Here is a 15,733-nt window from a genome sequence, read left to right on the forward strand (position 1 = left end):
AATAAAATAAAGTTCTGCAGCTGCTTTAATTTCTAGTGTTCAGTTCAGTCAGTTATCACCGTATAAGTGAAATATCAGTCCCACCTCACTTGTGTGTGGGTGGTGTGTGTGTATGTACTGGTGCAAAAGGATTCAGATTCCACAACGTCGGTTTCTCAGGATTCTCCGGGGTCTGGCTCGTCATCAATATCAACTGGCTCCAACTTCCAGGTAGGTCCGTATCTCAATTGGGATCCAACGAAAAAAACCTGACCTACGATAAGTAGGATCAGAGCATTCATTGTCATTTTCTAAACTCTCAATGAATTATTGAAAATAAATCATGTTAAATCTACACAAACTCTACTTCAATAGAGAATAATTATTTTTACTGAATTACTGTTGTAATATGACATCACAATTATCAGTAATAAAATAAACAACATTCAAATAATCAAATTGTGTCATTCATCATATTATGTTACTCATATTATTGAAATAACCTTTCAAAAACCCAGTATCAAAATATTCTGTGCTCTTTACATGGTAATATTCACACAAATATCATTAGCCTTTAAGAAAATAAAATATATAATGTGCACAGTTTTTAACTTGTGGCTAAATGTGCTTAGAAATAAAGTGCTAAGCACACCCAAAATACAGTTCAGTGTGCATATAAACAGTAAACAAAAGAGAAAATAAACGTCACATATGCAACCTTTAAAATATCGGATAAATGCTTCAGCATGAATGTATCTAGTGTATCTGCACTGAAGCTAATTAGCACAGGGAGCTAGCGCTCCGACATTAGCTCGTATGCTAACAGTTAGCTCGTTCCGCTATTAGCATTAGCGATTTAGCATTTAGCATTTCGAATCGGTTGCTCACCGATGCTTTTCTCCTCCCGAGCTGCTCCTCCAACTGCACTCACGCAGGTCCTGGTCGTCCGGGGGATCTTCAACAGTTTTCTCTGTGTTTTATCCGTGTTTTTTATTGTTTCACCGTCCTGAAGTGTGTTTTTCGTGACTCGTGTCGGCTCGTGCTCAATGTGGCTTGCTCTCCTCCTAGCAGCTTCAAGAGGAAGTGAACCTGCTCCGATCGGGTCAGTGGGAGGGAGCTTCTCCTCCGATTGGATGAAAAGATCGTCTTCCGACTAGAGTCCTTAAGAGAGAGAGTGGCGACAACGGAAGTTCAAAACGCCGGCCGATCACGTGGTCCATGTAGCCTCCAAAAGTTCCCGGAAGTGCTTGGCGGGCAATTGAAAAACACTAGGAAAACCACGACGATCGGTAAATAATGGTCAATAAATGCTTTGCGTTGCAACATGTATATTCTTGTGTTAATTGATTTGAACTCCGTTAAGTTTATCAACTTAACTTTACTGTACAGTCGTTGAAAAGTCGTAATATTTTCTCTTTTTCTTAACTTTCAGATTTGAGTGAGGAGAAAGGTGACTAACAAAGATTTGGAAAGATTTGCCCATTGACTGCACATTAGGTCTGGACTCGTAACAACATTATGATAACTGTATTCTAATATGAAATCCATGGCAAATAAATTACACTTTGATTTGAATTCACTATAAATCACTATTTCTATCACTATGTGTTAACTATTCTTCCTCATCTCAAACTTACTCTACTCAGTGATGCACAATAAATCAGTAGCACAATAAATCACAGTCTTGTTTTTCCCAAAAGCACTTAATACCACAATAAATTCCTTAAAACAGTATGTAAAGAAGTGAAACAGATCAGCATGTTAAGCTGTTTGTGTCCTTTTCACTATGTAGTCCTTGACAGTCTTCACGATGGTGTGCTGTGCTGCGTGGGGATGCTCCAATCGCTCTGAGAGGGGTGTCCGCATGTATGGCTTCCCTAAAGACAGGGACAGGCGAAAAGCATGGGTGGTTAAAGTTGGAAGGAGCCATTTAACCACCTACAAAGACACTACTAACAAAAAAATATGCGAGGTAATCATATTCAAACAATGCATTTGCACTTTCGCACACTTTCAAATACCACACCACTGGGAAGTTTAAGATGTTTTTAATTAAAAACAGAACAGAGAACAGGAAAAACAATGCAAAAACCAAGGGAAGTTACGTTGTAAATATAACGGGGAAGAAAAAGAAAATGACAGGAAAAAACACTTGAAGGCCATCTTGGAAACAAGACCCAAACCAAGAAGGTGAACATCGGGCAACCCAAGAACAGCTGAAGGTGCTTCAGGACAGTGCTGGACAAGGGTAGAGCTGAGCACAGAGACAACAAAAAATATTTTAGCTCCTAAAAGAAGTCCCACTTCAAATTCTCTCTTTTTCTGTGTCTGCACTCTGCCTTCCTCCTGCAACCTGGGAGGGTGCAGTCTAGTGCAGGAAATGCAAGGCAGAGGGACCTCATACAACAACCCAATCACTTTCAGTTATAGAGATTCACATTTTCTAATCAACAGCTTTTCCTGCTCATGGTTAATTAAGTATAATCAGCCACTGATGTGTTACACATTTTGTCAAGTTGCCTCAGGAACTGGATGTGTTTTATGTGTGCAAAGATTTGAAACATATCTACAAAGTGTAATGTGCCATCTGATAGTGTGTATTCAACCACTATGGGATATATGCTAGACATGTTCATAGTGCCGGATACAAGTGAGTTGTTGAGTGTGAGAACTAAGGTGAAGTCACTCTGCAGGCACATTTTGAGGCTGACCAGTTTTTGAAGACCAGCAAGGGCAAGACTAGGCTGAGAGAAGATGCGATACCCACCATCTTTGTGCATCGGCCAGTAGTCAGAAAGAGGAGGGCCCCTACTCCACGATGCCCCCCTTCACCTGCAAAGACAGGGTTCTTAGCTGCAGATCACAGCTACTGTATTTTAAGTGACACAGGTAAAATGTATATCAAATCTTGATAAATATACCAATATTTCTTATTTAAAGTGAAACTCTCGCTAAATGCAACCTAGGCTTTTTTGTGAATGTACACGAGTCAAACCTTTGTGTAAAAGCATAATTACGATGAAAGAGGCCCTTTTAAGATTTACCGTATTTTCGTTTTTGGTTCAAACTCATTTTCAATGGGAGTGCTACAGACACTTTCACACTAGCATCAAATCGCTATTTTTAAAACACACGCAACACTTTCGCCGTAATTATGCTTTTGCACGAAGGTTTGACTCAAATTATACATTCACAATTCAATATTTGAAAATACACAGTTAAATGGCTTCTACTTACACCAGATTCCAAGACTGAGGAAAGAAAGGATGAGCAGAGTGAGAGAAGGGAAAGTGAGATAGAGGAAAGAGAGGACATGGCAGATGAGGAGAGACAGGGAGAGCACACATCAGCCATGCAGAGCAGGACGCCACCGCTGACAGAATCACAGCTCCTAAAACAATTGAAACGACAAGAAAATCTAATTAAAAAAACCAGGGCAGCACTGAGAAAATTAAAGAAGGAAAATGTAATATTCAAATGTGAACTTTTTCACCCCGCACTCAAACCTATATATATATAGCCTCAATTATATTAAATTGATGTTTATCTACAATCACACTCCCTGCACATTAAGCTGGCTATTGGTATAAATTGACAGTGTTCGATTAAGTTATATTTAGTGAACAGAATTTACATGCGTCCGCCTGTTGCATGTGTTGCTATCGTTATCCAGCGTGCTAGCTTAAACTTTTATCCGTTAATATTCTCTAATCTTCTAATCTAGACGGGGACAATCTGCCAACATATTTAATATAGCTAATTACTCATGTCAATTTAATTCCAATGAACTACTGATGTGAAAATGTCATTCTTTAAACATTTTACCTTGATCAAGTGTTGCTCCGACCGTGTGCTCCATAAGAATTACGTTGGGCGGAAGTTAGCCGGGAACTTTTGAGGGTCTCCATGCTCCGCCATTGCTGTGAAAAAAATTAACCATTGCAGTAAACGTAGGTGGCGCCACTCTCTCTCTTAAGGACTCTACTTCCGACCAGCTCTTCCAAACTAACTCCACTTAACTTTTTTATTACAGTTCTGTTCTTCCTTTTAACTAAATATCGGTATTTTAATCAATAACAAAACATTACATTTAATTAATTGATTTATCCACTATGAATTTCACTGTTTTTAGTTCGAACATCTTGGTTTTAGAAATATAATGAACTAATTTACTGCTTTTAACTCAATTATGTCTGTTTTTAATACACAATAAAATACTTTTAATACACATTTTTAACCTGGGTTACATATGTATGATGTTTAATGTATTTCTTTTTGTTGTATTTTAATGATTGTCCTATAGCTTATATTTGTTATTCTGCAATGTTTGTACCTATTGAAAATAAACTACATGTACATTTTTAATGCAAAGATACTATATGAGTCCATTTGTGGTGACTACCAAAAAAGAAACTTTGATTAGTTACCTGATGGTGGCTTGAGGAGTAAAATTAGCTATGTGCAAAGTTGATCTCTTTTGGGTGATGTTCCCATTTATTGTAACAAAAATAAATAAATAAATAAGGTACTTAAACGAAGCACAAAGCAAATGAATCATAGCTACACCATTTGTATTTTCAAAATAAATCAGTACATAAACAAACAGTTTAAAAAACTCTAAATGTAGTTGTCCTGCCAGGGAACCTTGCCTGCTGGCGTAACAAAGTAACTTTTCATATTGTCTCTGACTGCTTTGGCAGCCATGGAGCTGTTGCCACATCTTCCAGGTTGAAGAGGGAGCATGGCTCCCAGGCCATCTCCTCGCCAGGTACTCTCCCCAAGCCTGTGGTTTTCGTCCTCTGTGTCAGCCAGCCCTGCAGGTGTGTATGGGTCAGACCTCACCTGACGCAAGTAATTGTTTGTTTGTTTATTGTTTATTTCGGGCATGTCAGTTAAATCATCATCACACATCATTTTCACATAGTAACAAAAAAAATACACATGGCCGAAAGGGAAAGCGGGAGAAGCCAAGGCTTATCTAGTCCCGCCCCCATTACACACAGGATAGAATCAGAATCAGAATCTTTTCTTTTCATTGCATTTTTCATTTGACATAACTTTTCCTTTTCCTAGTGACATTTGACATAACATGTTACAGCAGTAGGTGGTACAGAGAGCTGAAGTCCAGTGCATACAGATTACGTGTGTGTCTGCACACATGTCCATATTGTTCATCACAATAGAGCAACAGTCTCAACATGTAGACAAGGTCCGAGGGAAAAGAGAAGTAAAAATTAAAAATAGAAAATTAAAAATAGAAAAGTAAAAATAAAGATAAAAAATAAAGTCCAGTGTAGGTACTAGTTTTGGAGATGGTGAGAGATGGTGAGGGAGCCCCCCCCTTTTTATTTATTTATTTTTTTTTATGAATCCTCACTGTACTCTGCAGCTTTCGCTGCCCTTGACTTAGCCATTTCCTCCCGGTTATTGGCAACTTCAGCTCGCTTCCGTGACGGGAACTCGCGAAGTGCTGAGAGGTCAGCGCGCATCCCGACCATGGCTGACCGATTGGTCACTATTTCTTCCCGGTTAGTGGCCACTTCAACTCGCACCAGTGCCGTGGAGTCACGAACTGCAGAGATGTCAGAGCCCATCCCGACCACAGTAGACCGAGTGGTGGCGTTGTCCACCCTCACGCCGGTCACCTCCGTGGCGATCTTTCTCAGTTTCCGATGTAGCATGAAGATTCCACATCCCAAGGCGATCATTCCAGTTGTCATGAACGCGAACAAGTACACGTCCTCGACGTCTTCCACATCCAGAGTGGCAAGGCAGATGACTCTCCACTTTCCCCAACCATCCATGATGTAGTCGGACATGAAGGTCCCATCCGGGCACGCAGGTTCACCAGAACCCGCACGCCGTGTTGAGAACACTCTGTCGATAGCATTCAGTGACCAGCTCAGTAACTCCATCGTGAATTGTAGTAGTAACAGTTGCGCTTGGTATTCATACCTCATTTATCTACACATTGTTGATACTCCCTACCACGTACAACTGACATCACACCATACAGTTTCTTCGGTCCAACTTATTGTTTGGGTACAGAATGTTCATTTGTTATTTGTTATGCTCCCATCCCGTCACAACACATGTCTACTGATTCGTGTCTCAGACACTTATCAACTCTCATGCAGTAAACTATACCGGTCAACGGTTAAATATACATACTTCTTCTTAAAGCCACTTAGTGTTGATGTTTTTTTGACTTCTTCTTCTAACACATTCCATTGTCTAACCCCTGTGACCGATAAGGAAAATGATTTTAACGTAGTTCGTACCTTCCTTTGCCTGAAAATCATGTTCCCTCTAAGATTGTGTCTCTCTCTGTGTATGAAGAGATTTTGTAGGTTCTGAGGGAGAGTTCTGTTATAAGCTTTGTACATCATTTGTGCTGTGCGATAGTTTATTAAATCATATAGTTTGAGTATTTTAGATTCGATAAATAAGTGGTTGGTGTGTGCCCTGTAGTTGGCATAGTGTAAGATTCTCAAGGCTCTTTTTTGGAGAATTAACAAGGGCTGTGTGGAGCCTTTATATGTGTGTCCCCACACCTCTGCACAGTATTGCAGGTGCGGAGAGACTAGTGTGCAGTATAACAGATGAAGTGCTTTTTGATTTAGGATTTTTTGTACTTTCCAAAGTATAGACACACTCCTAGCCAGCTTCCTTTTTAGTTGTGCTATGTGTGGCTTCCAACTTAACATGTCATCGATAATCACTCCCAGAACTTTATTTTCACGGACCCTCTCAATATTAACTCCGTTTACATGAATGTTGGGATTGTTATTGCTGCCTCTCTTACCGTATAGCATGTATTTAGTTTTACCGAGATTTAGAGATAATTTATTTGTATTAAACCACACTTGAAGTTTGGCCATTTCCTGATTTACTGTTCCCACCAGTTGGTTCAAGTCACTTCCCGAGCAAAAAATATTTGTGTCGTCCGCGAATACTATTAATTTCAATGTATCTGACACTTTACATATATCATTTATGTATAAGATAAACAGCTTTGGACCCAGAACTGAACCCTGAGGGACCCCACAGACTATGTCCAAGTTCATTGATGTGTTATCTCCAATTTTAACATATTGGGATCTCTTGTGTAGATAACTCTTGACCCACTGTAATGTTACACCCCTAAGGCCATATCTCTCCAGTTTAGCCATTAAAATATCATGGTCAACAGTGTCAAATGCTTTTTTCAGGTCTATGAAAATTCCTATGGAATATTGTTTTTGGTCAATAGCGTCAGTGATGATTTCCACAGACTCTGCTAAAGCTTGAGCAGTCGAATGGTTCCTTCTGAAGCCATACTGGCTGTCATATAACAGTTTATGTTTGTTGATGAAGTTATCGAGCCTATTGTTGAATAGCTTCTCTAGGATTTTTGACAATTGTGGCAGTATAGATATTGGTCTGTAATTTGTAAACTCGTGTGTGTCACCGTTCTTAAACAGTGGCACAACCTTGGCAACTTTCATTTTATTAGGAAAAGTCCCAGTTTGAAATGACAGATTGAAAATGTAGGTCAGGGGTGAAATGATTCCGTCTAATACCTCCTTGATTAATCTCATGTCTAAGTCGTCAGCGTCAGTAGAGGTTTTGGCAACGAATAATTTGACCAGGTGTCTTATCTCTGTGTCCTTCACTGATGTGAGCAACATTGAGCTAGGATTTCTGTCTCCATCCTTATCAAAATGACTCCAAGGCAAGGATGAATCAGGGATGTTATTCGCTAGTTCCGGCCCGATGTTTACAAAGAAATGGTTGAAACTATTTGCAATGACCTCCGGGTTATCCTCCTGTGTGCTGTTTATCTTGAAGTAGGGAGGGTAGTTTGGTTTTTTACTTTTATTATTAGTCACATTGTTTAAAATATCCCATAATTTTTTTGTGTACTCCATGTTTTCTGCAAGTAAATTGCTGTAATATTCTTTCTTGCGTTCATTTAGGATAGTGTTTAACTTGTTTCTATACCGTTTGTATCTCACTTCTGACTGAGCCGTCCTAGATTTAATGAACTGTCTGTACAGAGTATTTTTTTTCCTGCAGGCATTTATCAAAGGTTTCGTAAGCCAAGGTTTCTGTTCCTTCTTCCGTTTCGGATGACTCCTTTTCACAGGACAGTGTCTGTCGTACAGTGTTTTAAATATTTGCAAAAAGGAATCATATGCATCATTCACATCTGTTTCATTGTAAACATTATTCCAGTTTTGTCTCAGTAGCTCGTCTTTCAGCGCATTCATTCCTTCTTCAGTTCTGACCCTTATGTATGTGTTTTTGTTCGGAGGTTGGCCCACAGTAAATTTGCAGTCATATATAGCAAAGATAGGTAGATGGTCACTTATATCATTTATCATGAGTCCACTTGTTGTGTCAGTAACGTTAGTAAAGATATTATCAATCAGAGTAGCACTGTGTGTAGTGATCCTGCTAGGGCGTGTGATGAGAGGTTGTAAGCCCATCGTATACATCATGTTAGTGAACTCATCGATTTCCGTGTTTTGTTTTGGGTTGATTAAGTCGATATTAAAGTCACCACAGATGAAAACTCTCTTCTGGCTTGTTTCAGAAAATATCTCACCCACACATTCATTGAAGTCTACTATTTTCGAGTCAGGTGCTCTGTACACACAGCTTATAACTATATTTTTACCTCTCGTTACACAGATTTCAATTGTCACACATTCCAGCAAATGATCCACAGCTTTAGACATATTTTGTACTGTCTCATACTTGGTGTTACTGTCAATGAATAAGGCTACTCCACCTCCACGTTTGTTCCTCCTGTTAATACATACAAGATTATATCCATCCAGGAAAAAATCTGTGCCTTTGTCTTCATTAATCCATGTTTCTGACACCGCGATGATGGTGAAAGGGTTTTTGAAGTGATTTAGATATTCCTTGATGTGGACAAAGTTGGTGTATAGACTCCTGCTGTTAAAGTGGATTAGAGACAGTTTCCCATCCATCTCAGTGCTATCATTGTATTGAACTTCAGTGTAGTACTGACATTTCCCAGTTCTGTTGGAATAGAAGTGGTTGTCCGGGTCAATTCCGTCATTTGGGTCAGATAAGGTATCCGATAAGGTATAATCCACATTTTGATTTGAAGTAAATTCCACACTTCCCTGCTCAGCAATCCTTTCAGATATTCCCATCAATCTTTCAGTCCGTGTAAGAAACGTTGAACTTTGCTGTGTTGTAGTTTGGGAGTGTTTGTGAGCCATACTTTAGTTATCGTATTCCTCCAGCTCATCCTTACTCCTGATCTGGATTACTTTGACTTCTTCTGCTGTTGCTCCCTTTGTTTTGATGTAGATTCTGCAGTTTGCCGTCCAGGTGTGTTGTATCTTGCCATCCTTCCTCAGTTGACGAGCTCTTCTGGCGATGTCTGCGTTCTTTTTGGTGAGGTTCTCGTTGATGTAGACGTCCGAGCCTTTTAGCTTCCTGCCCTGCCTCAGCAGTGCAGTCTTGAATTTTCTGTTGGTGAATCTCAGCACAACAGCTCGAGTTGCAGACTCTTTCCTTCGGGGTAAGAGGTGACATACTTCAACGTTGTTGAAGTTCACCTCGATATCTTTGCCAGTCAGGAACGCGGCCACCTGCATCTCCACAGATTTAATCTCAGATTCATCCGGCTCAGGGGTTGCAGCCGCAACCGCCCTTGCGTAGTTTGGAGGCTTGATTTTGAGGCCAGTCACAATCACTTCATTCAGTTTTCCCTGTTGGTCCAGCTCCTCCACTCTGTTCCCCAGCTCCTTTATCAACTCGTCTTTATCCGCAACCTCATCCCGGAGTTGTTTGACTTCAGCCATCAACTTTTGGAGAGGTTCCATCTTTTTCTTCATGTCTTTCAGCTCCGCCATCAGCCGTTCTTCAGCTTCAATCCTCTTGTCTTCAGCCCTCTTGTCATTCTTCACCATCTTATCATTCATTGCCTCCAGGCTTCCCTTCATTGCCTCCAGGCTTTCGGTCAATAAGTCCAATTTAGAGTCAGTTTCAGCGTGATTTTTCTTCGGCGGTGCCATTTTCACACTTTTATTTTAAGAACAAGAATAAGTTATCTTGTTTTTGTCTCAGCGCGCTCTCTGCTGCTGCTGCTGCTGCTGCTCTCTCAAGGGAGACACACAGTAGCAAAAACCATCTTCTGCACCTTGTCAGGGTTACGCATTATATTGTTGAGGAACACTCTCCACCTGTTAGCCCATATTCCAAACCCATTTTCAACAACTCTGCGTGCACGGGAAAGTCTGTAGTTGAAGACTCTCTGTTGATGTTCCATGTTGCGGAATGAATATGGTTTCATCAAGTCAAGGCGCAGAGGGTAGGCATCATCTCCAACAAACATATAAGGGATTTGCATGTCAGAGCCCGGGAGCAGAGCTGCTGCAGGAAGGTTGAGGAGACCGCTGTCAAGTGCTTGCTTGAAATCAGACTCTGCAAACACTCCTGCATCTGATGCTCTGCCCTGTGCTCCCACGCTGATGTAGCTGAACCTGTATCTGGCATCGACGACAGCCATCATCTGTACAGAGAATCGTCATTTGTAATTTCTGAAGGTGCTTCCACTGTGAGCTGGGGGCAATATGTTGATGTGTTTTCCATCTATTGCACCAAGGCAGTGGTTAAATTGCCACTTATGATGGAAGTCTTTGGCGATGTCCAACCACTCCTGTTCTGTAGTGGGTGTCTGAAATAACAAGTTTTATTTGCATGAGTGCCAAGATATCAACAGTAACTAGTAGTAGCAGTATCATAGGTAGCAGTAGTAGTAGGTCTAACAATAGTAATATTAATAATTGCAGTAGTCCTTTTAATTAAAAAAAACGTAACACATTCTCAGTTAGATACCGTGATTGTAATGCACTAGTATAAATATAACAGTTAACGACTACAGATACAACACATACATATATAGATAAACAGGCTTACCTTCAGATATTCATCTTTTAGTGTCTGGTGCAGGGCTTCACATGTTTCGATCACAATCATGGAGATAGTGGACTCACCAACCCTGAACTGGTAACTCAGAGACACAAACGATTCTCCTAAAGGGAAAGAAAGAAAGACAGAAAATATTATAACATTGACTTTCTTTAAGTAACAGTAAACGTAAGCCTACACAACAGCTTCATGCCCAAGTTACAAACCTGTTGCTAAGTATCGGAGTGTTAAAGCCAGTCTCTCCTTGGCAGTGATGGCTAATCTCCATCTGGTGTCTTGCTTGGTGATCATGGGGGCCACTTTATTGAGAATGTACTCAAATTCCTCTGCATTCATTCGAAGCAGGTCCCTGAAACCTGCTCTGTCAGTCATCTGTCAACATAGTACAAACAAACAGCTTACAATTAATAACCATACACAATATATATATATATATATATATATATAAAATATATACATTTCATAGCAACGCATTGAATGTGGGGACATTACAGGACACAAATAAATGGCTTGCACTTTCCCACCGTGGATACTTCAGCAAGATACGAAGGGCGTAATTATAAGCAACCTATTCTTATTCATCTTATTCCTTTACTATAATTGAAACAAACGAAATGAATGAATATAACGGTCGGCGTTCCCCCCATGACGACTACACAAAATCCTATTATTATTATTATTATTATTACAATAATTTTACTTGTGTGTAGACAAATTGTGCTGCATATACATGGATCTATAATACATCCATGTGTCTAGTGTTTTGCTTGTCTGTCTGTCTTTTAGTAACCGTCTGTATATCAATTAGGACCTTACATTTGAAAGTAACTCACCTCCAGCTCACGCAGTAGCATATAAAGTCCATGGTCACGCCGTCTCCAAGATTTTCTCCAAAGTCTCTTCTTTCTTTTGCTTTGGGATTTTTCAGTTAGGATTAATCCCAAAACCACCATCATGCAGTCGGTATCCAGCTGGTCCTCCATTAGTTTACACCGGTTTACACTCGCTCTTCTTCACTTCTTCTTGTAGTTAGTTCAATGACTATTTTTGGTGTGACTGCCCCCACAGGTCAGTCAGAGTACTACGTCAGATCACGTTTGATCACGTTTGTTCACGCGAGATTTCTTGCTTGAGGGACAAGATTCTAGTGCGTCAGAAGACAAATCTTTATGTGTGTGGTGTGCTGTGTTTGGAATATTGCAGGACACCACACACAATACGATCAAAACTGTTAAATCACAGATTTTTTATCTTCATGTGTGGGGTGTCTAAAATCTTTATGTGTGTGGCAGGCATTAGAGGACACAAATGTCACCTTCCAAAAACTGCTCTAAAAGTTCTATTTCTGGCCACACATTTAATTGTAAACGTATTATAGGAACTGAGATTCAATCAAGAACATGAGTTAAAAAAACACACCCTTACCAAAATGTATGCCATGTATTTAAGGATCAAAATGATCGAAACATTTCGGTTAAAAGCCAGAAATGTCACTACGGATGCACAAGGATTAAATACATGTATTGGCTACAAAAGGATATACAGTTTAACAGTTCTTGTATTATTAAGTAATCAATATGAAATTAACATAACAATCTAACTTGTTTTTCAGTTATCTACCGTGCAAAAGGTGGAGATGGGGAAAGTAGCTGTCCCTCTCCTAAAAACGATTCTGCAGCAGGTAGGTTAATTCATTTAATTCAAGATTTTTTCAGGATAAATTTGGATTTATTTATTTATTTCTATTACGATTAATATTAAATAATTATTATGGTGTCAATAACCTACATTACAATATTATATTATATTATCGTATCTTCTACAGGTGCTGAAACGTAAATTTTTCTGGTGTTCTAATGATGTTAAAATTAGTCTCTTCAGAGCATACTGTACCCCCCTTTACACTGCCCCCTTGTGGGTTAAGTTCAAAAAGGCAAGCATTCGCAAACTTCAGGTTGCCTATAACGATTGCCTACGAATTTTGATGGGAAAACCCAGGTGGTGCAGTGCAAGTGAGTTATTCTGTCAAGTGCGTGTAAATACTTTTCATGCTCTGTTGCGGAAATTGATGTACAAATTCATCTCTCGACTGAATGACACACAAAATATTGTATTAATGCTGTTGATCAATCCTGGACTCAGTGCTGTGAGATACCAGTCAGTCATGTGGAAACACTGGTATGACTGTCTCTTTTAAATTTGTAAATTCGTGTGTTTGTTTGTTTTTTAATGGACCTTGAGTCTAATAATAAAGTCTATCTATCTATCTATCTTTTCTTTCTGTAATGCATTTTTTAATTTTTATTATTTTCTTTTAATTCTTCTATTTTTTTTCTTCTCACTTTGTTTTATCATGTGAAGCACTTTGAGTCTGCCTTGTGTATGAAATGTGCTATACAAATAAAGTTGCCTTGCCTTGCCTTGCCTATACGAGAACAATGGGAAAATGACTTGGGGGCTCAGATGTCCAACGAGGAATGGGATATGGCTCTTACTAGGGTCCACTCTTCTTCCATCTGCTCTAGACATGCTTTAATACAGTTTAAAGTTTTGCATAGGTTACACTTCTCAAAAGCTAAATTAGCAAGAATATTTCCGAATGTAGACCCACTATGTGACAGATGTAAACAGACCCCAGCTACTTCTTATCATATGTTCTGGTCTTGTCCAAAACTTGTCCCTTTCTGGTCATCCTTTTTTGAAGTAATTTCTAATGCTTATGCTTATCACATCTCACCTTCTCCGTTGGTTGCTGTTTTTGGTTTGTTTTCTGACCCAACGGGATCTGTTCCCCCTGCTCATTTACAGAGGGTCATTGCCTTTTCCTCCTTATTAGCTAGACGCTTGATTTTATTCAAATGGAAGGCTGCTACTCCTCCATCTCATCACCACTGGATTCGGGACGTTATGCAGAACCTTAAACTGGAAAAGATCAGATGTACCCTCAACGGCTCCATCAACAGATTCCACAAAACCTGGGACTCTCTAATAACTTATGTGAACAATTTACCTGGTCTGGAACTGGAACTCTGAATCATTACATCTGCCCTTGAACAAATTCTGTAATAAGAAGTATTAAGTGCACTTGTTGTTGTTGTTTTTGTTTTTTTGTTCTTTTTTTTTCTTTTTTTTTTTTTCCTTGTCTTTGCCTGTCTATTGTCTATGACTAGTTTGTCACGTTGATTTTGAGTTTGAAATGTCTCTGTCTATTGTCGGGACTGTTTGTTATAGTTATTTGTAATACAGAGAATATGATTGTTTTATATGTTAACAGAAAATTACAAATAAAGTGTTTAAAAGAAAAAAAAAAAATGTTGAGGTGTGTGACTGTATGACCTCCTCTTTGCTGGGCTTTGGTAGAGATGCGATGTTGGCAGACAGGTGAGGTACTTCGATGTGGGATGATGTGTCTTTGAATCTGACTGAGGGGTCAAGTCTTCTTTGGTGCACTCGTTCCATGAGGTCATCTCTAAACTTTTGTGTTGTAGCCGCATAAATTGGTCTAGAAATCCAATGCTTAGATTGCTTTTGGAAGACAACAGTGTCTTGGGAGGCCTGAAATAAAAAGCAGTATAAACAAACATGCTCAAAATATAGTAAGGTTATCATTTTTAAATGTATGATGTTGTTACACATTTGTTTGGACTATGTGTTTCTCAAGCATCTAGTCAGTCATGTCTGTGCCATCAGTTATGTGAAGATCATGTTCATGTATGGAAGACAGATCTATGGGTACAGGGGAAACTGTTACAGTAATTTTGACTCATTTAGTACCCACCAGCTGCTGTTGTTGCCTGTTCCCGATCTGTGGAGTGATTCTCATTGTGGTCCATGATAGCAAGCATAGTGCGTGCCTTCACTGCCGGGTATTGAAAATGAAGTCGCTTCGGACAATACTTCAAAAGGGCATTGTGGAACACCTCAAGTTGTCCTGAAAAATAAAACAAAACAAAAGAAAGGCTTTACTGTGGGAAAAAAACAAGAGCATGAAGAGCATTGTGTGTTCTTTAGCACTGTGTCATGACTGGAATACATAGTAGTACTCGTCTTGTCTGGTGTAACATTCCCCCAAAATAGTTTTCCAGAACCTATTCTCACAGACACACCATGACTTGAACCATATCACTATTTTGCATGTCAAACTCTTTGATACACATACCTGTATGTTTGAACAGTGTCATCTGTTGTAGGTCTTTTACGAGACGTGTGTCCATAACCATGGACTTCAGGGCGTTGAAGGCAGGGGAATTCACTTTTAGCCACCTCTTACTTCTTTGTTCCTGTGCTGACAGGTCTTTGTGGAAACATCTGTATTCCGTGCCATTGTCTTCCCAGTGATGGACCCCAGTGATGTGGTGTTGGAGAGACATCCATCGTCTGAGCAGCTCCTGAAAACATAAGAGCAGAGGCACAATTTTAACTATCTGGAATACAATACAGTTGTCTTCCATGTTCAAGAGTAAAGGATTGCTGTGCATTACATCTGCTTATAGCATTTGATGTATACTAACTAGAATTTCACTTGAGCTGTGTCTGTATGCTTGGGTACCTTTGCATCTCCTTTGGAGGTGCATCAGCTCCACCACATGTGGTTGCTGACACTCCTGACCCAAGGAGCAAGATCTTTGCACTCCTTCCTGTTGGATGCCGCCACCAGTTTTTTTTTTTAATCCTGAAAAATGACAGAAAATAATTAAAATGGGTGTGCACTTATTTCCTGTGGTAAATGTAATACCACTGTTTTCCCTTTCATTGTATAGACTATAGTGGCCCACCATTTCAACCATATCTGATACAT

The 15,733-nt window shown here is 39.6% G+C and overlaps 2 long non-coding RNA genes across 2 annotated transcripts in view; one reads left to right on the plus strand and one right to left on the minus strand.

Moving 5' to 3' along the window:
* The window catches only part of LOC311012040, a 264,577-nt gene that overhangs the window by 227,920 nt on the left and 20,924 nt on the right, over positions 1 to 15,733 (plus strand). The gene's annotated exons all lie outside the window — the stretch shown is intronic.
* On the minus strand, positions 2,012 to 3,405 carry LOC311013062. Its single transcript, XR_014597104.1, has 3 exons — positions 3,217 to 3,405; positions 2,747 to 2,811; positions 2,012 to 2,233 (listed from the first exon to the last, which is right to left on the minus strand). It is a non-coding gene; the product is annotated as an uncharacterized lncRNA (long non-coding RNA).

The sequence above is a fragment of the Eutrigla gurnardus genome (genome assembly GCF_963514095.1).
Source record: "Eutrigla gurnardus genome assembly, chromosome: 4".
In the NCBI taxonomy this organism is placed as follows: domain Eukaryota; kingdom Metazoa; phylum Chordata; class Actinopteri; order Perciformes; family Triglidae; genus Eutrigla; species Eutrigla gurnardus.